Source organism: Bubalus kerabau, chromosome 20 (genome assembly GCF_029407905.1).
Source record: "Bubalus kerabau isolate K-KA32 ecotype Philippines breed swamp buffalo chromosome 20, PCC_UOA_SB_1v2, whole genome shotgun sequence".
In the NCBI taxonomy this organism is placed as follows: Eukaryota; Metazoa; Chordata; class Mammalia; order Artiodactyla; family Bovidae; genus Bubalus; species Bubalus kerabau.
Genome location: NC_073643.1, coordinates 29,349,160 through 29,372,656, shown reverse-complemented (window position 1 = coordinate 29,372,656; position 23,497 = coordinate 29,349,160). Strand labels below are relative to the sequence as shown.

Below are 23,497 nucleotides of genomic sequence, written 5' to 3'. Positions count from 1 at the left end.
GGAGGAAAACAGAGGCTCAGGTCAGTTAAGTAATGTGCTCAAGGTCAGGAAGTGAAGACAGGGTCAGAGTTTGAGTCTAAGAACTTCTGTCTTAAAGTTCCTAACCTCCATGTCACAATGCCTTAAGTCTGAGAAGGCAGTGGGTAAAGAGAACATGAAAGAAAGTCAATATAAAATTAACTTTTTGGTGATTACTTATGACAGCTCCTAACCTTCTAGCATAAACTCAGGATCATTGATTTCTTCAAATATACTCAAGGGAAGGCATGAATCTAGGAAACTGCATTTTTCTAGAGAAACTTTATGTAATTTTTATCAGATTCTGAAAGAAATTATGTGACCCTACATATAAAAGGCATCACATCAAAAGAAATGATTCGCTGCTGAGCCTGGTTCCCCTGCCTTCCTCGGGGTCCCGGTGCTGGGAACCTGGGTTATCCTCAGGTAATAATAACTGCTTGTGGGCGAGCATCAAGAGGGCTGTAACCTTACCTCCAGGCAGGCCTCCGCCACAGCAATGCTCCTGTGTTGCATGAATTGGATCTTTCTTCCCTCAGAATCTTCTCACCCGTTCATTCTTCCCTGATCCGAGGGATTAACTGGTAAAACAGGGAATAGAATAACTTTGTTTTTCATTCAAACAAATCAAAGTTATGTTATAAAATATAGTCAATTATTTGTAGACGTGTCATTACTATTTTAGCTGCTTCACTATAAAATACATGAAAGACTTAAGTCTGTTGGGTGACAGAGAATCAAAATAGATCAGGAAGCCAGAAGCGTTGTAGAAAGGAGATGGAAGACAGAAGAGGGAAAAAGAGCAAATTGATAAAGGAGTAACATGAGGCCACCTGTGATGGGTGCTGAGGGGACCAGAGGGTGACTTGAAGAGAAAGTACAAAATATGTGTCTCATCCTTCTCCAGACTCTTATCTGTGACCTAGGAAGTAAACAGTTTATTTTCTGTCATGGATTGCATCTGACAATATTACAGGAGAAGAATGAGTGCTTAAGATTCCAGGAATCAATGAATTCATTCTAGAGCTCAGCTTCATTGGTTCAAAGGCAGACAAAGTTTAAAAAACACAGCAAGTTTGTCTCATCCATTGGAAATTCCTGATAAAGTCGATTTTAGACCTTGTTAAGGTACAATGTTTTTTTTTTTTTCTTTTCCCCTTGTTTTGATTACTTCAAAAGGCCACCAACTTTACAGACAGCCTTTAAACTTGATCTATTAACTTTCCCTGGGAGCATAACAGTCCAGGAAACAGTGCCTCAGACAGTCCGCTTTCCTCTGTGAGAACTGTGTGGATGGTCAAAAGGGACCCTCAGGGATGGGGCTTCATACAAGAAGAAAAAAATACAGGCTGCCAACAAGCCACTCTGAAAAGACAATAAGGAAAATGTCAGGTGCTGAATTTTATTTGTGCATCAATCATTTCATGAACAGCTTCCATTATTCCTGTTCACCGGCCAACTTTTACTTGAATGGTTACTATTTTTTTTCTTTTTACCTTTTATGCAATTTCTTTTCCTCCAGGTAGAGAGGCATTTTAATTTTTTTAACTCCAAATCACTCCCAGTTTATAATGTATGGCTTCAAAGATCCGACAAATAAAATTAGAGTAGATTTATGTCATTAACTACAAAGCTGTGATGGATGTGATATGATGTGTGTGATCACTCACTTAGAGGTAGCCATCCTGGAATGTGAAGTCAATTGGGCCTTAGGAAACATCACTTCAAACAAAGCTAGTGGAGGTGATGGAATTCCAGTTGAGCTATTTCAAATCCTAAAAGATTATGCTGTTAAAGTGCTGCACTCAATATGCCAGCAAATTTGGAAAACTCAGCAGTGGCCACAGGACTGGAAAATGTCATTTTCATTCCAATCCCAAAGAAAGGCAATACCAAAGAATGCTCAAACTACCACACAATTGCACTCAACTCACACACTAGCAAAGTAATGCACAAAATTCTCCAAGACAGGCTTCAACAGTTTGTGAAACACGAAATTCCAGATGTTCAAGTTGGATTTAGAAAAGGCAGAGGAACCAGAGATCAAATTGCCAACATCCGTTGTATCATCAAAAAAGCAAGAGATGGTATGGGGAGGGAGGAGGGAGGAAGGTTCAGGATGGGGAACACATGTATACCTGTGGTGGATTCATTTTGATATTTGGCAAAACTAATACAATTATGTAAAGTTTAAAAATAAAATAAAATTTAATAAAAAAATAAAAAATTAAAAAAATTTTTAAAAAAAAGCAAGAGAGTTCCAGAAAAGCATCCACTTCTGCTTTATTGACTATGCCAAGTCCTTTGATTGTGTGGATCACAGCAAACTCTGGAAAATTCTGAAAGAGATGGGAATACCAGACCAGCTGATCTGCCTCCTAAGAAATCTGTATGCTGGTCAAGAAGCAACAGTTAGAACTGGACATGGAACAACAGACTGGTTCCAAATTGGGAAAGAAGTATGTCAAGGATGTATACTGCCACCCTGCTTATTTAACTTATATGCAGAGTACATCATGAGAAACTCTGGGCTGGATGAAGCACAAATTGGAATCAAGATTGCCGGGAGAAATATCAATAACCTCAGATATGCAGATGACACCACACTTCACTTCATTTCACAGGAAGTGAAGAACAAAAGAGCCTCTTGAGGAAAATGAAAGAAAAGAGTTAAAATTTTGGCTTAAAACTCAACATTCAGAAAGCTAAGATCATGGCATCTGACCACATCACTTCATGGCAAATAGATGGGGAAACAGTGGAAACAGTGAGAGACTTTATTTTTGGGGGTCTCCAAAATCACTGCAGATGGTGACTGCAGCCATGAAATTAAAAGACGCTTGCCCCTTGGAAGAAAAGCTATTACTAACCTAGATAGCATATTAAAAAGCAGAGACATTACTTTGCCAACAAAGGTCTGTCTAGTCAAAGCTATGGTTTTTCCAGTAGTCATGTATAGATGTGAGAGTTGGGCTGTAAAGAAAGCTGAGTGCTGAAGAATTGATGCTTTTGAACTGCAGTATTGGAGAAGACTCCTGAGAGTTCCTTGGACTGCAAGGAGATCCAACCAGTCCATCCTAAAGGAAATCAGTCCTGAATATTCATTGGAAGGACTGATGCTGAAGCTGAAACTCCAATACTTTGGCCACCTGATGCAAAGAACTGACTCATTTGAAAAGACTGTGATACTGGGAAGGGTTGAAGGCAGGAGGAGAAGGGGATGACAGAGGATTAGGTGGTTGGATGGCATCACCGACTTATTGGACATGAGTTTGAGTAAACTCCGGGAGTTGGTGATGGACAGGGAGGCCTGGGCGCTGCAGTCCATGGGGTCTCAAAGAGTATGACATGACTGAGTGACTGAACTAGCTAGAGCTAGCATGCCTAGGTCAGGAAGGCTGACAAAAAGAAGAACAGTTCTGGAATGCATTTGTAAAATTTTCTTTGCTCATCTGATATAAGGAATTATTCACCAGTTGCTCATTGCCTATATTCAAAGGTCCAACTTAGATATTTAGTTTTAAAAATAGAACGAGTCTTAGGGATTAATATTCATAAAGGTCAAATAAGTTTCATCTCCAGGGTCATTGATTGGGCATGGTCATTGGGAATACTGTGTTAAGTAGGATTCTCATGTTCTGTCTGGGTTCTGAGCAAAATGAGCCATGATAAACTTCTGTGTCCACCATGAGTGTAGAAATGGGGTAGAGCTGATGGAGATATTAATAGTTGTCATTCTGGCTATAGCCCAACCCGTTAATTTACACAAGACAAAACTAACGCCCATTAGGGTAAAAAGACTTAAACTTCAGTCATTCCAGGATGTAATAGCAGACCCAGAGACACAATTTAAGTATAGACCTGAGTTCCTCACACTATCCACAATAAACACGTATGATAAGATGGATGTGTGAATATTTTTTGATCAGCCTATTGCAGTTTCTTGCCTTTGCTAATTTCAGATTTATGTCATTAGATCTATCCTCCTTTGGAATATAACTTTTGTAAAAATATTCTGAGAGTGGAAACACTTCACACTTTATATTTTTACATGAGTTACTCTTTCAGATAATTTGCTATGGCAACATAAAAGAAAATGAGAGCAAAGGGTTCTCTATCTGGGTGAAGGAGATCAAGAGGGTGTTCACTGGGGACTTAACAATTTTACCTCTGATAGGATAGAAGGGAGAAATAGAAATACATGGTTTGGGAAGTAGGGGGATGTGGCATTATATTATTTGCTGTCTTTATCCCCCTTGAACACCCTCACATCCCCAGAGTTCTTCAGCATCCTGGCTTAGCCTTACTTCTGTCTTTAGAACTATTTCCATAAATTTGGAATATTTCTATGTTGCACGCCTTTCCTACTTTTACATCTTATGTTCAAATTTCACCTTATAAGCATGATTCCCTTCCTCTCTTTTTAAGAAATAGCACATTCCATCCCATCCCTCTGTCCCTTTCCCCTAACATGTTTTATTCATACTTCGTTATCAGCTGACCACTGTAAATTCTTCCTGACTGTATTTGTACAACATAGCATCTGACACAGAATGTTTTTTACCTTTGTGACAAATGATGTGTTTGCTTTTCTCCCCTGTTACTAGATTGTACACTTTGTGATAAGCAAAGTCTGTTTCGTTTCTGGCAGGTTTCTCAGCCCAAAGAATAATCTCTGGCACACTGTAGGTCTGCAGTGGAACCTATAACGTCTGTGAAGCCTAAACTGGTCCCTATCTGATCCTTTATAAAAAAGGCTTGCTGACTCCTACTACGGAGCATTACTAGGGATGAAACTAATCAACAGCAGCTATAGCTATCTCTCTGTAACTGACTGAGATGATCTGCCAAGAAGGTGAAGAGATTGAAATAAGGAGGTAAAATAACAGAGTCGATGCCCCAGACCTTGAACAGGCCTCAGGCTGCAAACCTCTGAGCAAATTCTGGATCTGTGCATTCTATTCTATGACCCTAATTCCTACAGTTGGTTAACTTTACTGCATATTTTTAAAAAACTATTAATACCTGAGGTCTGGTTTCACCAGAAGGCAGTTGGGGTTGTGAATCAGGCTTACCCTGTCTTGATCTTAACACATGAATACCCCAGCTTTTTCTTGTATCCCTTACTCATCCTGAACCAAGTCTCCATCTATTTCTCACAATTCACTTCACACAATATTGCTTCTGGACTGCAAGTGCCAGATTTTTCGACTGGATAGTAAGATGGTTATTTGACCCCCAAACCAGATCTTATTGTCTTCCCTGCTCAAGTAGATTGCCTAAGCTTTCGTTTGTCTTTCCTCAATTTATCATGATCTTTTGGTATTACTTCTACTTTAGATTAATATGAAAATTTCAATGGCATGGTTTCTAAATCCTTATTCAAGTTACTAACTAAAATATTGAGCATCACAGGACTAAAAACAGAGCCTTTTGATGTACCCCTAAAAAGCTCCCCAAGCTTTAATAAGATCCCATATATAAGCTAATTCCACCGATTATAACTCACACAGTTTATATGACACAGTCTTAACTTGCCCTTCTGACCATGAGGTTACTATGAGGATTTTTTTTTTATTAATTCTTTGCTTTACTCAATAATAGATGCACAGCAGTATCATCTTGTGACATTTTAGTTATTTCTTATGTGCTCAGTCACTTCAGTCATATCCAACTCTTTGCAATCACATGGATGTAGTCCACCAGGCTCCTATGTCCATGGCATTCTCCAGGCAAGAATACTGGAGTGGGTTGCCCTGCCCTCCTCCAGGGGATCTTTCCCACTCAAAGACTGAACCCTCATCTCTTCTGTGTCCTGTACTGGAAGGCAGATTCTTTACCCCTAGTACCACCTGGAAACCTGGGTATAAAAGTAGAACATCACCCTTCTAATTAGGCTTGTGGTTTACATGGCACCTGTTTAGAAAACCAGACAATGACTGTCCCTTGCTTAAAATCACCCAAGTCTTCTGTGGCACACACAGTGATGACCATCAAATATCCCAATCCCCTGCCATTAGGTAGAGTCTGATAACTAGATCAGGCAAGGTAATATGATGAGAAGTGACAGGTGTCCCTCTCTGGCGGAAACAGTGACAATCTCACAGGAGTTTCTGCAGTATCTCTTTCCCCTGCCTTGGTGGCTAAGGATGACTGGTGCTCTAGGTGGTGTAGCTACTAGATGGTGGAGCCTCCATTGCCTGGGTCCCTGAACTACTGTGTGGAGAAGAGCCCCCTGCTTACCCCAGGGGGTCCCATGCATGGTGTCCCATCTCCGCCTCACTTCTTCTCTAGCCACACTGACCTTGTCGTTGGTCCTGGAGGATGCCACACCCTAGACCTGAAGTCTTCCTGCATGTTCAGCTCTGGGAATCCAAGTTTCCTCTCCCTCAACTGCCATTCTACTCTCTCTGGACTTAGTTCAACTATTTTTCCTTCAGATCCTAACTGAAATACCACTTTCTGAGGGAAATTTCTTGACTCAATTCATATTGTCTTAGAACTCCTATTACTATATGTTTCATGACATCCTGTATCTCTCCTTCAAAGTGCTTTGCAGCACTGCAGTTACAAAATGTTCAACATTTTAATTTAACTCTATTTTCCTTGCTAGAATATACATTCATCAAAGTAGGGGCTTTGTTGAATTCACAACTGTAATACCAACACCTGTGTAAAGCTGGTGCACAACCCTCCAATTACTGATAACTACTGGATACTCCCATGAAGTTGGAAAAAAGACAAACCCAACAGATTTTACACTTGTTCTTGAATTCCTCTAGTTGGGTTATCTGATTTCTTTTGATCTCTAAAGGCCAAGGCGCTTAATATTATGCTTGAAATAGAATTAGCTTCTCCTTTAAATTTAGCTTATCAGCGCTCCACATGATGTGTCGAACAGAGACAGAAAATGGGTGAAAAGGACAAAGATGATGAAATTTGGTGCCCAGCTGTGCAACACAGTCATGAGAAGAGTGGAAACTGGAGTAGCAGATGTGCTACAGGATTTATGGATACAGGGGATGAGTGGTTCTGTGAGATCCGGGGATCTGAGAGGAAGGGTGACATTTAAAGGCAGGTACAGGTGCCAAGAACAGTCCCTGCCTTTCCTGGGGCCCAGGCACAAACTACAGATTAACCTTTTATCTGCAGCCATCAGCAGACCACCATCCCAGTTCAACTGTATCACCTACAAAAACCAGTAAGTGGCTGCTCCTACAGTGCCTAGGTTGGTGTGGGGAGCAAACGTAGCAAATTACAGCTGAATCATCGATTCGGCTCTTTAGAGTTAATGAACCACTTTATTAAGTCATTTTATACAGTTATTTCCAAAATTTGGAATCTCTCACTCAAACCTAATGTAAGCATCTCCAGGGCAGAAAAGTTTCAAGGCTAATAGAGGCTTTCGAGTATGATGGTAAACTCAGCTGGTATCTGAAGATGTGTGTCTGTCTCTGGCAGGAATGGGGATATATGCATGTGTTTCCAGTGCCACATACTGAAAGACTCGTGACAGTGGACTTAAAACAGTTTTACATATATTCTCAGTTTCTGGGTACATGTATGTATGTATGTACTTATGTATGTATCTGTGTGTGTGTGTGTGTGTGTGTGTGTGTGTGTGTGTGTGTATGGTGGCTCAGATGGTAAAGCATCTGTCTATGATGCAGGAGACTGGGTTTGATCCCTGGGTTGGGAAGATCCCTTGGAGAAGGAAATGGCAATCCATTCCAGTACTGTTGTCTGGAAAATCCCAAGGACAGAGGAGCCTGGTAGGATACAGTCCATGGGGTGGCAAAGAGTCAGACACGACTGAGTGACTTCACATTCATGTTTATATATATATATATATGGTTTCCCAGGTGGTGCTAGTGGTAAAGAAGCTGTCTGCCAATGCAGGAGATGTAAGAGATGTGGGTTCCATCCCTGGGTCGGGAAGATCCCCTGGAGGAGCGCATGGCAACCCACTCCAGTATTCTTGCCTGGAGAATCCCATGGACAGAGGAGCCTGGTGGGTTACAGTCCATGGGGTCACATAGAGTCATACATGACTGAAGCACATTTAGTCCCAGAAAATATCTTAAGAACTAACTTTCAAAATAAAAAAACAAAAACTAATTTGCATCTATGAGTGAGTGATAGTCGCTCAGTTGTGTCCAACTCTTTGTGACCCTATGGACTGTAGCCCACCAGGCTCCTCTGTCCATGTGATTCTCCAGGCAAGAATACTAGAGTGTGTTGCCATTTTATTCTCCAATTTGCATCTATATTGTACTATAAATGGAATGTTCTGCAATAAAATCTATCAGTTGTGGCTCTTCTTTCTCAATCTGAATGCACACATTCTAGTCTTGACCATTAATGTTTCAAGACTGGATACAGGATAGCAGTTGACAACTGACAGTCAGGACAAAACCAGAAGACAATGGGGATCAGGTGACCCTATCTTTTCTCCAACCACAGGCCCTTCATCTAAAGGAATTGGGAACCAGAGCTTCTATTGTTATTCATGTCACTTATGTATTCCTCAGCATTTCTCAAGTAACTCTTACCGACATAGCACTTTTAAAATGATAAAAAATACCCACTATGACCCTCATCACTCTATAATTTCCCCCCTTAAGTGTGGTGGACTGGTGACTGTGATCATCTCTCATGCCCAGAAACCAGATCCTCCTCAACTGGAATGAACTTTGAAGCAGGTTCTTTCCTAGAGTTTACAGATAAGAGCATAATACAGTCAGTACCTTGACTGCCTAAGTAACAATCCCAATCTAGTTCCACTGGTTTTCTGTCCTATGGAAATGTAAGATCATAAATGAGAATGATTTTAAGCTGCTACACCGTGGTCATTTGTTATATAGCAATATAACACGAATACAGAATACATTTAAATTAGAAACTTGATCTATATTTCAGAAGCTTACTCTCCAATTGGGAAAATAGGTTTTTTATTCTCTACATGTTGGGCTACTCAAGAGATACTAGTGGTAAAGAACCTGCATGCCTATGCAGGAAACATTAGGAGATGTGGGTTCGATCCCTGGGTGGGGAAGATCCCCTGGAGAAGGGCATGGAAACCCACTCCAGTATTCTTTCCTGGAGAATCCTATGGACAAACGAGTAGGGTTACGATCCATGGAGTCACAAAGAGTCAGACTTGACTGAGCAACTAACACTTCCTTTGAGTTTAGTTGAGTTCAGTTCAGTCACTCAGTTGTGTCCAACTCTTTGTGATCCCATGGACTGCAGCACTCCAGGCCTCCCTATCACCAATTCCCAGAGTTTACTCAGGCTTATGTCCATTGAGTTGGTGATGCCATCCAACCATCTCATCCTCTGTCATCCCCTTCTCCTCCCACCTTCAATCTTTCCCAGCATCAAGGTCTTTTACCACAAGTCAGTTTTTTGCATCCGGTGGCCAAAGTATTGGAGTTTAAGCTTTAGCATCAGTCCTTCCAATGAATATTCAGGACTGATTTCCTTTAGGATGGACTGGTTGGATCTCTTTGCTAGCCAAGGGACTCTCAAGAGTCTTCTCCAACACCACAGTTCAAGAGCATCAATTCTTTGGTGCTCAGCATTTTTTATAGTCCAATTCTTACATACATACATGACTACTGGAAAAACCATAGCTTTGACTAAATGGACCCTTGTTGGCAAAGCAATGTCTCTGCTTTTTAATATGCTGTCTAGGTTGGTCATAGCTTTTCTTCCAAGGAGCAAGCATCTTTTAATTTCAAGGCTGCAGTCACCATCTGCAGTGATTTTGAACCCCCCAAAAATAAAGTCTGTCACTGTTTCCATTGTTTCCCCATCTATTTGCCATGAAGTGATGGGACCAGATACCATGATCTTAGTTTTCTGAATGTTGAGTTTTAAGCCAACTTTTTCACTCTCCTCTTTCACTTTCCTCATGAGGCTTCCTCGAGAGGCTTTACTCAAGTTCTTCGCTTCCTGCCATAAGTGTGACGTCATCTGCATATCTGATACTATTGACATTTCTCTCTGCAGTCTTGATTCCAGCTTGTGCTTCATCCCTACATGCTCACTTTTACCCAATCCCCCCAAAAGCAAAGTACTTTATCATATTTTGAAGTGTCAAGTCAGTGTCAACCTTCCATCTACTCCACTAAAGCTTTATAAACTCCTACTGTGTACCATGCTGTTAAAGTGCTGCATTCAATATCCCGGCAAATTTTGGAAACTTAGCAGTGGCCACAGGACTGGAAAAGGCCAGTTTTAATTCCAATCCCAAAGAAAGGCAATGCAAAGAATCTTCAAAATACTGCACAATTACACTCATTTCACATGCTAGCAAAGTAATGCTCAAAATTCTCCAAGCTAGACTTCAACAGTATGTGAACTGAGATCTCCCAGATGTTCAATCAGGATTTAGAAAAGGCATAGGAATCAGAGATCAAATTGCCAACATCCGTTGGATCATAGAAAAGCAAGAGAATTCCAGAAAAACCTCTACTTCTGCTTTATTGACTAAGCAAAAGCCTTTGACTGTGTGGATCAAAACAAACTGTGGAAAATTCTTGAAGAGATGGGAAGACCAGAGTCATCTTACCTGCCTCCTGCAAAACTTGTATGCAGATCAAGAAGCAACAGTTAGAACCAGAGATGGAACAATGCACTGCTTACAAATTGGGGAAGCAGTACGTCAAGGCTGTGTATTGTCACCCTGCTTATTTAACCTACATGCAGAATGCATCACGTGAAATGTGAGATGGAAACAATGGAAACAGTGACAGACTTTATTTTCTTGGGCTCCAAAATCACTGCAGATGGTGACCATAGCCATGAAATTAAAAGACACTTGCTCTTTAGAAGAAAAACTATGGCAACCCTAAACAGTATATTAAAAATCAGAGATATTACTTTGCAGACAAAGGTCTGTATAGTAAAAGCTACAGGTTCTCCAGTAGTCATTTAGGGATGTTAGAGTTGGACCATAAAGAAGGTTGAATGCTGAAGAATTGATGCTTTTGAACTGTGGTGTTGAAGAAGACTCTTGAGAGTTCCTTGGACTGCAAGGAGATCAAACCAGTCAATCCAAAAAGAAATCAACCCTGAATATTCATTGGAAGGACTGATGTTGAAGCTGAAGCTCTAATACTTTGGCCACCTAATGCTAAGAACTGGCTCATTAGAAAAGACCCTTATGCTGGGAAAGATTGAAGGCAGGGGAAGGGGACAACAGAGGACGAGATGGTTGGATGGCATCATTGACTCAATGGACTTGAGTTTGAGCAAACTCTGGGAGATGATGTAGGACAGGGAAACCTGGTGTGCTGCAGTCCGTGGGGTCACAGACACAATTGTGTGACTGAACCACAACATTAACCATGCAACCGTGTACCATATACTGTGGTGGGCCCTGGGATCCAGAAATAGTGTCTGTTCTGAGGAGGATCCTGATTGGAAGTATGAAAGCAACTACATGGCAGATGTATAGCTCTCTGCTGTGAAAAACCACAGGGAACACTGCGTTATGGATGATTCATTTTCCTCTGGGCAAAAAAGGCTTCTTAAAAGAAATGGCAACAAAAATTAATACTGAATTTCAACAGGCTCAAACGTGTCTTCCAATATTAGGTTCAAACAGGTCTCATAATATTTCCAGACAATTTCACCCAGTGATTGTGCTTTAAATTTTTTATTGTTCAGTGGACACAGTGGTGCATTTAATTGCTTTCTTGGAAATTGTGGGGCCATTTATGCAAAATAAGAGTCTATATTGTCTCTGCTAGGTAAAACCTATCATTGCACCCAAAGTCATTTAACTTGATTCCTTAGAAAGTAAAGTCTCAAGAGTTGAGGAACTTGACAAGTAGCTGCTGTTGATGAAAATTAAAATGCCTTTCCCTACTTTCCTCTTAAATACATTTGCCTAGATTTGAGAAAATAGACTTTTGAAGAGAGAGGAACTGATTACATTTCCACAACTGTAACTATACAGTGGGAGGATAATGAGGATCACAGAGGAACTCAGCATCATAACTTTTTACAATAATTTTTAAGAGGGTCAAGAGAACCAGTCGAGTATCTGTGTACGTATAGAGGTAAAACTCAGGTTCTCATTTGAAACTTCTGTCCTCTAAAAGAAAATGAAACAAGTACATTTGCTCTGCAATTTTCTCTTTTTTAAATTCAATTCCATATTTCTCCTCGTGAATTGCAAATTGCCCTTCAATTTTATGATCTTTTAGAGTAATACAGCAAGGTCAAGAATATGAAAGGATATTATCATACAAAGATCATTTCTATGCAAAATATATATGCAAATATACACATGCACATACATGTCTTCTCATTTATACTGGCTGACTTATTTAGAACTGAACAAAATGGAATCTTGAAAGATGATGTCTTCCCAGGTTTCTTATGTCTAAGACCCAAGAATAATGACTATTGATCTTTGGTCCACCTTATAAAAAGAAATGCACTTTATCCATTGGTTCACCATTAATGGCTCTCACGTAACAATAGGCAGTAAAATTCAAAGTGCAAATTGATATTAAAAGGGCATGAATAACAGACCATTAAATGCAATTACAATAGAAATGAAAGAAAGTACACCTGCTGAGAGAGAGAGAGAGAGAAAGAAGGGAGAAGGTGAGTGCCTGTTAGGGGTGTGGCTTTATGATAAATGCAGCAAGAAAAGCTTTACTGAAAACCTGGGAGAGTTTAGAAGAGCTAGGAAGGAAGGAGGAAATTCAAAGGGTCAAGCTACTTTACATTACTGAGGTACTCTTCATAAGCCAGTTCAGCTCACTGGGGACCACCGACTGACAGCAGTCAAATGACCCCACACAAACACACACAGATACGCTACCCTTATCTGAGTCCCTATTTGAAATTCTCACTACTAGCATTACTCTTCAGGTAACCTTCTTGATGTCAATTGCTGTCAAACCTGGTTAAGGATTAAGGTATTTCTTGAGCACACAATTCAACTAGGTAATACATTAACAAAGGTATATTTGTTTAATTCACTTTATCACTTTCAAGCATCTAGCAGACAACACAGCTCCAAGGAAATGAGACATGAAATAGGTTAGTTTTGCTGGGAGTTAAAAGATGCAATGGGCTCACACTACTTGTCTGATATTCAGTGACAGTAGATGGAGGAATCTGAAGCTGCTGAGATGCTGAGAGCAGACTGGGGGAAAGTGATGAGGCAGGAGCAAGAGTACCATGTGCCACTTTACATCTATCAGTTCATTTAGTCTCAAACAAACCTATACAAGTAGAACACTCCATTTTAATTACCGAGACACCAAATGTCACCTGGAAGAAGTGGCACCATGGGTGCCAGACAGTGTCAACAGAGTGTCTCCAATGCCACGGGGACCAATCCCAAGAGTCCGGATCCTACTTCTTGCCCATGGAATCCCTGGGAGGAGGTGGTGTAGGCAGCGACTGAGAAGACCTAGATGATCTTGGGTTCAATCCAAGGTGTGCTGCTAACTATATGGCTTTGATCACTTACGGACCCTTTTCAACCTCAACTTTCTTATCAATAATTTGGGAACAACAGGAGTGCCTGTTACATGTAAGGTGCTATCTGGCATGAGGACCTCTACCCAGTACACTCAGGAAACCGCTAGTAATATCAACAATATGAAGCACAAAGAGGATGTGTATCAGTTCAGTTCAGTTGCTCAGTCGTGTCTGACTCTTTGCAACCCAATGAACCACAGCAAGTCAGGCCTCCCTGTTCATCATCAACTCCCGGAGTCCACCCAAACCCATGTTCATTGTGTCGGTGATGCCATCCAACCATCTCATTGTCTGTTGTCCCCTTCTCCTCCTGACCTCAATCTTTCCCAGCATCAGGGTCTTTTCAATGAATCAGCTCTCCTCATCAAGTGGCCAAAGGATTGGAGTTTCAGCTTCAACATCACTCCTTCCAAAGAACACCCAGGACTGATCTCCCTTAGGATGGACTGGTTGGATCTCCTCGCAGCCCAAGGGACTCTCAAGAGTCTCCTCGAACACCACAGTTCAAAAGCCTCAATCCTTCTATGCTCAGCTTTCTTTGTAGTCCAACTCTCACATCCATACATGATTACTGGTTTGATCAAAGAACTGTGGCTTCTGTGAATGCTGTAGAACAAGGGATTTGTTATGAAGCTAGTCCTTGCATGACTGTACAAGCTGATGGGAATGCTTAGGCAGGCTGTGGTCTCTGCATCTAGTGTTGAGCTCAGCATCACCAGAGGTGAAGCAGACTGGCAGTAAGGAAGGAAAGCCAGATATGGATGAGCAAAATGATGACATGGAACCCACGTGGACAAGCAGAACCTGTGCTTTCCCATTTTGCTCTCCCACGTGGATACATGTCTCCCACCTTGATGTGGTGTTGAGATGTGTAAGAAGCTGGCTCACTCTATACTTGGACCAGAATGCAGAGAATCTGGTGGACTACCTGTGGTCCAGCCAATAGCATGCACTGGCAACAATGTATTCAAGCTTCACGCACCCAAGCTAACCTTCAGAGTATAAAGATATGGTTGCTGCATTGCATCTGTCTTGCAAATAACATACATAATTTCTCTTGTGGCTAACACTAAGTTTCAGGACACAGGGAAGGAAATTCTGGGAAAAGCAGGTCCAGTTTAGCCAAACTGACATGGTACATTCAGGAACACGCATGTTACAGTCTCAATACAGGCCAGTTTCTTTATATTTTTAAATATAAATAGAGATGTTCTCTTGAAACAACAGCCTGACTCTCCCTGGAAACCACCTTCTGATGGGCAACGATAAATGTGGGTCTAAACCTGTCCTCATCTGGACTTCAAGGAATCAAAGACTTTGCTTCTCACCAGCTTTGGAGCAGTAACTGCTGCCCAGGCACCACCGTATTTTCAGTGCCAGAAACATTATACTTCTCACATACCAGGTTTATTGAACACTTCTTTATTTAAAAGCTCTGTGGACTCCTACTACAAGATGATTGAAAGCAAACTCCTTAAGTTGTCCTTCCTATCTGGTCTCACACAGCTTTTTATTTTACTAGCTTTGTACCCCTATCCCATCCTGATCTACTTTTAAGATAGCCCCTCCAAATCATATTGTAGTAGGAAGTAGGTATGCCACCCACTAGATAATAAGCTACTCATGAATAGGGGCTGACTCAGTATATGGTTGAATGTATGGATGTATCAAAGAACAAATATTGCCTAAGTCTATTTTTCATTCATGTTCATTTAATTATTTGACAAGTTTATACGGATAGACTTCTATAAGCCAGGTACTCTATTCAGCATACATAAAAGGGATGAAAACACCATGATCCTAGTCCTTGTGGTGTGAACATTCTACTCAGGAGTCAGATATTAAATAAAAGGTTTTGGGAAATCAATGTACAATCAGTCATTGTGATAAGGGCTGAGAGTGAAAATAAAATGATTGCTATTTTTATTAAATAAATTCATTTAAAAATGACTGATTGAGTCAAGAAATGTGATTTGTGGATATCAGAGAGCAACAGGAATTAGCCCAATGAAGAATGGACAAGCAAATAAATTTGTCTTAGTGCAAGGCTCCAATTAATTGAAGGAGCCCATTCAATTCATCATTTATTAGCTGCAAAGCATTCTGCTAGGCAAGAAGTGAGTGGGACCTCAAAAACTGCCCAAAGAACTTTGAGAAAACATCCAACCACAGGCTCAGAATGGTTATGTAATATGACTAAATTAAGTTTCTCTTAGAGAATAATCTTTGCAGACAAATTCAGCTCTCAGGGATCAAGGTCATGTTATAAGATTTTGGATACTCTTGACCAGACTAAAGACTCTCAATAAATACATGAGGTATCAAACTCCTCAGACAACAATTTGGTAAAACAACCATTGAGCTTAGGGCGTTGCATTTTAATAATGGAATGTTAATCATTTATTTTGTATCCAGCACATAAAATTCCCAGATGCCTACTACAGTGTCAAAAATGGACATGTGGAGAACAGCAGGTGTGAAATGATAACTCTTGTGATTCATACACCTCGCCTGCTGAAGGTCTCTAATGATTCATTTCATCACCATAGAGCAATTTCCTCAACAAAATATGTCCTCATCCCTGAATCCAAACTCCTCATTTTCTATTCACTTTGTTTGTCTTTCAGTTTGGTCTTTGTCAAAACACTTCCCTCTTAAGAATCTCCTTCTTATAAAACTGTGCCTTTGATCATCTCCAAAACCTGTGAAAGATTATGAGAGGTAAGAACAAAGAGAAGCTATTTAAAACCTTGCCAACCATCTGATCTCTTTGTTGATTACACCTGTTTGTGAATTTTTTTTCATGTCGTATTTTTGTTTCAGCTTGTCATGGGTGAGATGAGAGATTAAAAATGCATGTGAACAGTCACTAAACAGAAGTTTTGATACATCATGCGATGTTTAGAAACATAAACAGGTTTCAATTATGGAAAATACACTTTGAATTCAAAGGAGCCTTTATTTATCTGTTCTTTCATCCAATCATCGATACATTTATTCAATAAAGATATATCCAACATATTTTAAGGAGCCAGATATTAGTGATCTCGTGGTAAGCAAGATAGGCATGGCATCTGCTTTTGCAGTGATAAGGTTAGAAAGAAATTAACACAATTTAATACACTACATTATATGCCTCTGTGTATGTCTGTGAATACCTTAATACAATACACTCTATATACCTCTGTGTTTGTGTACCTGCACGTGTGTATTGAGGGTAAAATAACATCACAATACTTGTTTAATGTCCTGCCTCTGAGAGTGTAAAATGACATTAGAACTAAAATTTAGTGAAGAGAAGAAGCCAGCCTGCAAAAATTTGGGAGAAAGGCTGTTTCAGTTTGGAGAAGGAACAAGTTAAGAGGCTATGTCATGAGTTTGGCATGCTTGAGGAATCAAAAGAAATCCAAAGTGAATAAAGTAGAGAGAGGGTTGCAAAATGTGGTACAAGATGAAAGTGGAAACATAGGCAGAGGTTAGATTATTGTGGGTTTGTTTCTATTAGGAGCTCTTCATTTCTGGTATTACAGACCTAAGGATTCCAAAGATTCACAAAACTCTTAATTTTTAGCATACATTTGGTTTTTGTTATGCATCTGTGCATTTTTACAGTAGTCTTGACTCAAGGCAGTCTAAGAATTAAGACATGATCTGTTAATTTTATAGTTTTAATCCAGCATTGGCCTAATGTGCTTTTAATTAAAATGTTGGGTAGATACATCATAAATTGAGGATTAGCTTCTTTCAAAGTCTCATGACCCCTTTATTAGTGACTGTAATATTTTGGTACTTACACATTCTAATCCTAAATGGTTCAACTAGCTGTTATTTGAGGTTTTGTTTTTTTCGTGCAGGAAAAAGGAAGCATTTCATTAAATCATGCCAAGGGTCATAGTGTTAAACCTGTTGAGAAGAAGGATAAAATTGGATTAGGAGTTGTTTTATTCTTCTTGAAATGTGCATTACACCAACATATTCTGAAACTGGTACAATAGGCAATTTTTAGCCCTTGATAATAACTAAAAATGTAAACTTCTTACATTCTCATTTTTCACAAGTGTTTGGCAACTATTGTGTGAGAACAATGGAAGCAGATATATGATTCTATATTCAATATCCCAAAGAGATGATGAATGATAACACTTACAGTTTAAAAGAAAAATGGCCCTATTTCAAGTGTCCTTTCTGGAAGTTCTATGGCTGTTTTGGGAAAACTTCCTAAAAACACTAAGGCAGTAGAGACAAGAATGAAAAGAGTGAAATATAGTCTCCATTCTTTTTTTATGTTCCTAAGGATACTGTTTAACATACATCATTTTGACAAAGCCGACTTATTTATTAGATAAAACTTATGATCATTAAATAGCTTTCCAGATGCTATGTCCATGAATAGTGGATTCTGAGAAGGTTCATTATATGAGTCAAAACATTGAAATATACCATTTTTAATGTGATAAATGTCTTTGTCTGCTTTATCCCATAACTTCAACTGAAATGACCTGACACATGAATAAATATTTATATCAGCTTTTACACTAAAAATGAAAAGGCTGCTTGGAAATCCTATGTTGCAAACACTCATGGGTATTTGACTGATGATGATCTGTTTGTCTCTAGTACAGGGCATGTTCTAAAATCAGCAGAATCTGGCAGAGAACCATCAAAGAGTATGTTGACACCTTATTCAATTCACAACACAGCTCTGAATCTTTGGTTGGGTTTTCCCACCGAAGTGACTAGTTTTAGTTTTGTAAAAACACCAATCATTGTGGTTATGGGATTACAGTAAAAGATATCTTTCTCTATGTGGTATGCTGGAAAGTTATCCTAAATCTTTAGTTTGTAGATTCAGGGACAAGCCTGGAATATTGATGGAAATAGAGGAGGACCACCTAGAAAGAAGACAGTAAAGTAGTAGTGATAAGGTCAGGACATATCATAAAAGACTAAATATCAGAAGATGGAGTTAGAACTTTATCTGTGTGCATTGACGAGCCTCTGAAAATTTTTAATCAGAGGAGTAACAGTGACATCAACTTCTCAAAATGATTTATTTGAGCAGAAGCTGCATGAAAGACCTGTATAAGGAAGAGCTTTTCCCTTTACAGTGCAAATATGACGTCCAGCAATTCCTTCCAGCAAGAGGTGGACTCTGTTTCCTCTCCCCTTGACTCTGCATTGGCCGTGACTTGCTTTGGTCAAAAGGTCAATGCAGAAGTGCTGCTATGTGAGAAGCCTAGAAGCTTCCTCTCCTGCTGCTTTGGAGCCCAGCTGCCATGCTGTAAGGTAATAAATGTACTCCGTGAGCATATGGAGAGGCTCTGGAGAAAGAGGTGCCAGTGGAGATGGAGTCTAAGTAATAGACTGAGGAATACAGTAGAGCAGAGGTGCCCCAGGTAACAAGCAACCCTAGGGCTTAAAACACATGAGATAAGTTTTCTTGGGCCCCCAGTCCAGCCCTCTTGCCAGCTAAATGCAACTGATCAAGAAGACGAGCAGATGGATCATCAGTCTATGACAGAATCTTGAGAAATAGCAAATCACTGCTGTTTTAACCCATTCAGCTGGGGGGCAGTGGTAATTGCCCAGCAATAGAAAACCAAAATAGCATCTCACAGAGTGTTTTTCTCATAATCAAATTCAAGAAAGATTAATTGAGTTAGTAGCATGGAAACTGGTTTAGAGTTTAGTAAGTTTAGCCAGGGCTAATGAGAACATGGTCTGGGCTTCATTATGCTTATATTTCCTCCTCTCATCTGGAAAGAAGTTGTATAGCAGGTAAAAATGTTGAGTTTAGAAGTCACACAAAACTAGGCTCCCAGCCTAGTGTCAGCACTTAAACACTTCTTTCCCTAAGACTACATCACCTAAAACACAGAGCTAATATTAGCCTCCACATAAGGAACTCAGTATAAAGATTAACTGGGGGAATATGTGAAATTACTTAGCACAGACATTTGCATATATTACATCCACCAGGAGATGATTCTGGTATTTGGAAATACTGCCCTGTTTCCAAAGTTTCCTCTTGACCTCCCCAAGTGTCTTAAGTATTTTCAAAAGGGAGTCAAAGAAGAAATGCAAAGAGAAATAGAAAACAACTATTCTTTGTAAGTATATTTAATTTGCAATATTATATTAGTTTCAATATATAGTGTTTCAATATTTTTATAGCTCATACTCCATTTAAAGTTATTATAAAATATTGCCTATATTCCCTTTGCTGTACATTATGTGCTTGTATCTTACTTATTTTACATGTAATAAAATAAGTTCATAGCTCTTATTCCCTACCCTTGTCTTGTCCCTAACCTCATCCATGTCCCCACTGGTCACCATTAGTTTGTTTTTATATCTGTGAGACTGTTTCACCTCTGTGTTTTAGTTTTTAGAGTCCATCTGTAACTGAAAACACATAGCAGAGTAAACAACAATTCTTGGTGGTTGAGTTTCAGAGGCTTAGAGAGTTTGTGTTTCAAGTGGCTCTGGCCTGAGGCCAGTCTCTGGATGATAAGAGAGTGTCTACAACCTTCCCCTTGCTTCCTCCACCCCATCGACCAAACTGGGGAGAAGGAAGAACACTCAGACTTTAGGTTCTGGGGTATAGCCTCTAAAAAGGGTCTGTTCTCTAGCACATTCTTCCCTAGCCAGGCACCTAATCCAAGTCCCAAGAGAGGAAGGACTATTGTAAATTCTGGATGAATCCAAGATAATCTCAGAGACTTGTGTCCCATTTATATGTTAAGGGAAAATAAACTAAGATCATGGCACCTGGTCCCATCACTTCATGGGAAATAGATGGGCAAACAGTGGAAACAGTGTCAGACTTTATTTTTCTGGGCTTCAAAATCACTGCAGATGGTGATTGCAGCCATGAAATTAAAAGATGGTTACTCCTTGGAAGGAAAGTTATGACCAACCTAGATAGCATATTCAAAAGCAGAGACATTACTGTGCCAACAAAGGCCCGTCTAGTCAAGGCTATGGTTTTTCCAGTGGTCATGTACGGATGTGAAAGTTGGACTGTGAAGAAAGCTGAGCACCGAACAATTGATGTTTTTGAACTGTGGTGTTGGAGAAGACTCTTGAGAGTCCCTTGGAGTGCAAGGAGATCCAACCAGTCCATTCTAAAGGGGATTAGTCCTGGGTGTTCTTTGGAAGGACTGATGCTGAAGTTGAAACTCCAGTACTTTGGCCACCTCATGCAAAGAGTTGACTCATTGGAAAAGACTCTGATGCTGGGAGGGATTGGAGGCAGGAGGAGAAGGGGACGACAGAGGATGAGATGGCTGGATGGCATCACCGACTCGATGAAAGTGAGTTTGAGTAATCTCCGGGTGTTGGGTGATGGACAAGGAGGCCTGGTGTGCTGCGATTCATGGGGTCACAATGAGTCGGACACGACTGAGCAACTGAAATGATCTGAACTGAGAACTTAAGTTTCCTCTGTGCCCAGAAGCCCTCTGGGAGATAATAGTGGATTAAACAAACAAAACATTTCTAGATATCTTGTCCTTCCTTCTGGGTTATCTCTACCTTGAGCTATTTTACAGGTCTACAAGTAATAGAATACTGACAGTAACACATATACTCCTTATCCGCAGAAATGCAAGTGCTATCCAGTTAAATGAGATGACAGTTACTGCCCAGTGTATATTGCCCAGTTTGGAACACATTTGAAAAATCATTTTGCCAATCCTGATGTCCCTAAGTGTTTCTCTTCTTTTGGATTTTCACTGGAAGCAGCTATGGCTTTTGTTCACTTTAAATTTCGCCAAGAGTCATGATTATACCTCTGTACTAGTTTGCCAGGGCTGCCATAATGAAGTAGAGAGATGGGGCGACTTAAACAACAGAAATGTATTTTTCTCATGATCTGGAAACTGGAAATCATAGATCAAGGTATCTATGGGATTGGTTTCTTCTAAGACCTCTCTCTTTGGCTTGCAAATGGCCATCTTTTTCTATCTGTCAGCACACTGCCTTCCGCTTCTGTCTGTGCCCTAATTTCTTCTTATAAAGACACCACTTAAATTGGATTACTGTCCACTCATATAACTTCATTTTACCTTAATTCTCTCTTTTAAAGTTACATTCTGAGGTACTAAGATTTAGGACTTGAACCTATGTATTTGGGAGGGATATAGTTCAGCTCATAACAGTATCTTTAAAACAGTATATTAAAAATAGTTCCTTTAATACTTCTCAAGTGATGATTTCCGCCAAATAGACTTGTAAAAGAATATTTAAAATGTCTTAAGTGAGCTGACATTATGACTAGAGATTATGGGCTCCCTTTCCACCACATGCACCAGTACATATACTTCCTATTATTCTTGGGTACTTTAGTGTGAAAGTCTTTCTTTCTATTGTTAGCACACTTTCATAGCTCTATTTTCAAATTCAATCAAATTGCTAACATCCTACCAAGTGCGGGGTATGACTCTCTTCACTGCCCCTCATTCCTGACCTATTACCAAATACATATTTTCAAGGGTGTGCAGAGTTAAGAAAATTGTGCTGAATAAAATTTGACATAAGGTGAACTGAGGATTTCAAAGACTAGTAATGACAGAAACAAAAGGTTAAACTTCCAGAACCTCAATACCTAACTTTATCTAGAGGAAGTCACACGTTGACTTCCACTCTCTAGTTTATCCATCATTGGGCTTGGATGACATGAAGCTGAAAATAACATCAAGGGCAATGTCAAAGGACGTGAAATGGGAAGATCCAAGACACGAACAAATTCTTCTAAATTCTCTTGGTAAACTCTCCTGGCATATTGGAAGGAGTCTGGCTTTGGAGTCTGAGAAATTTCTGGCAGTACGGCAAACAGATATGAGAAATCTGAGATGAAATTATAGCTTTTGTTTACATGATTTTGTGAACACAAACAACTCCCATTCATTGACTTGGAAAAAACAAAAACAAAAACATATTACTGCCTGATGTCCCAAGTGACCTAAGAATTTGAGCTCTTAGGAGACAGAGGTCTGGTCCCTCTTACTCATGGCTATATCCCTCAGCCAAAGAAAAAGGCTTCAACCTAGTAGGTGTTCAGTACATATTACTGAATGGAATGAGTGAAAATCATCAAAGCTCTTTGGATTTCAATTATTCATAACTAAAACAAGCAGGTAGGTGATAGTATTCACTGAATAGTGTTAGTATAAGCAATAGATGTCAGAGCATGCATGGAGTTCCTAGATATAGCAGGAACTTAGCAGGAGTTTCAGCCAGAATATTCCCCAGTTCCTCTGCAAACTGACTTCAGACTGGCCACCAGTCTGTGAAACACACTCCTGTGTTTGGTTCCCAGTTTAGGGTCTAGATCAGACACCAGCACAGCTGCTTGTACATTTATTAATATTCCCATCCCAAAGAAGAGTCAGACAAAATGACCTCAAAGTGTCCCTTATCCAAAGACACCTTTTCTGGTGCTTCTCATGGTATTTACCTTTAATTTCTACTCAACAAATATTTACTGAATGAACCAATGGCTTTCAGTCACGAAGCCTTTACCTTCTTCTTCCCTCCCCCACATTTCAGAAATTTCCCTTTCATAGATTCTGGGACGATCATAGGTATTAATTCCATTTTGAACCTGGCTGAGTTCTGACTCTAGGTTTTGAAAAAAGACTTAGTGCTCAAATAGGACTTTTAGACGTGTGACAATTTACCAAAAGTGTAAGAGCTCCAGGAAAATTCTCTTAAGTCAGACTTTGGAGTGACCTCTAGAAAGTGATGGCATTAGCTCTGAGAGCAGCTGGCAGGTTCACTTTGGTGTCAGTATCTAGAGGGAGAGGTGAAGACCTCCTTCTCGCCCACCTCAAGTGTTCGACAGGCTTTCACCTGACAGTTTTAGCTGCAGAAGAATTCTGCAGATGGGCACAACAAAGAAGAGAAAATGGAATACCATGTAAAACAATAAATAACCCTTTGAAGGGGATAAACCTCTCTCTTC

General features: G+C 39.9%; 1 long non-coding RNA gene across 5 annotated transcripts in view; it reads right to left on the bottom strand.

Annotated features, from left to right (window-relative positions):
• LOC129635112 (uncharacterized) overlaps positions 1 to 23,497 on the bottom strand; it is a 334,700-nt gene that overhangs the window by 64,411 nt on the left and 246,792 nt on the right. For 4 of the 5 annotated variants that reach the window (XR_008706106.1, XR_008706105.1, XR_008706108.1 and 1 more), the window contains one exon: positions 493 to 599. This is a non-coding gene — a long non-coding RNA (uncharacterized LOC129635112). Of the gene's footprint in view, positions 1 to 492; positions 600 to 18,223; positions 18,810 to 23,497 lie in introns of those variants that run through there. The other variant, XR_008706109.1, reaches the window with a different exon arrangement.